The sequence below is a fragment of the Haplochromis burtoni genome, unplaced genomic scaffold, assembly GCF_018398535.1.
Source record: "Haplochromis burtoni strain Fernald_Lab_line unplaced genomic scaffold, NCSU_Asbu1 Contig_562, whole genome shotgun sequence".
NCBI classification, from domain to species: Eukaryota; Metazoa; Chordata; class Actinopteri; order Cichliformes; family Cichlidae; genus Haplochromis; species Haplochromis burtoni.
In genome coordinates this window covers 1-1,646 of record NW_024582923.1, presented here as the reverse complement: position 1 = coordinate 1,646, position 1,646 = coordinate 1, and positions in this window count along the sequence as shown.

Below are 1,646 nucleotides of genomic sequence, written 5' to 3'. Positions count from 1 at the left end.
GAAAGTGTCCTTGAGAGTGGTCCTGACAGTGACACCGATCACAGTGACACTGACGACGACACTGATAACAACAACAGTGATAACAATGACACTGATGAGAATGACAATGATGATGGTGGAGACAATGTTCAGGATGGCCCTGTGCCACTGGCCTCCAGCCCAGTACTAGGAGGTTCAAGGAGGAGACCAAGGGAGGAGGAGGATGATGAAAAAGAAGATGGGGCACCTGGACATCTAGCAAACTAATCAGAGGATTCAAAGATGTACGTCTCAGTTGCAGCTAAATCTGTGAGTCGTCTGCATAACAATGAAATGAGATACTATGTTTTTTAAAAAGTGAACGCATAGAGAGCATATAAATTGAAAAGAGAACTGGGCCAAGAATGGACCCCTAGGGGACCCCACAAGTGAGTGAGGTTTTTGAGGATGATGTATCCCCAATCTAACAGAAAAGCTTTGGTTGGACAGATAAGATTTAAACCACTCCAATGCAGTCCCTTTGACTCCGACAGTGTTCAAGCCGAGAGATAAGAATCCTATGATCTACGGTATCAAAGGCAGCACTGAGGTCTAGTAGTATTAAAATGGCAGAATCTCCCAAGTCAGTAAAAGTGAAAAGGTCATTAAAACCTTTTAAAAAAGCAGTTTCAGTGCTGCGGTGGGCTTTAAAACCAGACTGAAATGCTTCACTAATGCCACTTTTATCTAGAAAGGTCTGGACCACAGCATATTTAAAGTCAGCAGGGACACACCCAGACTGAAGACTGCTATTGACAATAGACAGCAAACTCATACCCACAGTGTCATAACATCTTTTAGTAAATGAGATGCGGTAAAAAGTTTAGATCTTCATCTAATTTGAAGGTCCTCAAGCGGATCCACACTGGTGAAAGACCATACCTCTGTGACCAGTGTGGGAAGTCCTTTAGACAGTCAGCGCATTTAAAGAAGCATTACCGTACCCACACACCAGAGAATCCTGTCAACGCTGACCATGAAGCTGTACCGGCATTTCCACAATGACCACACTGAAAATGTTAAAAGCCTATTTGTAAAGCATAAAATATTAAAAAGACAAAAAACACTTGATTAAAATACATGATTAAACAATTAAATTCATATACAAGTGCTGTTTTCTGTTGTAACTTTTCGGTTACCGTTGTTTTATTCAACTTCCTTTTTGCTTTGTCTGCTTTTTCTATTTGCTTGTCTTTTTTTTCTTGAGTTGCAGTGCATTTGACCTATCAAAGCCACCGCACACCCCACCTTAATAACATTGTAATAAAAACTCGAGGACTTAAAACCTTTATATCACAGACCTTGTGTTCTCGAACCAACCACGATAGACATGTTTCCAGCAGTGAGACCAATTACACCACAAAAAATTGATCGTTGATCTGTGTGTTCTGTCTAGTGTTACACAGATGTTTATATAAACAGTAAATGTTTACAGTCCAAGGATACCTATAATTACATTACTGTCCACAGAGTCACACAGAAGACATAGATTTTATTGTGAGCTAATTATGCAGCAGACTGTGACAGCACTGAGCAGCTCCTTCAGTGGGAGACTGCGGCACCCACGGTGTGGGACGGAGAGATTTCGCAGGTCTTTCCTCCCCACTGCTGTCAGACTCCATAATAAA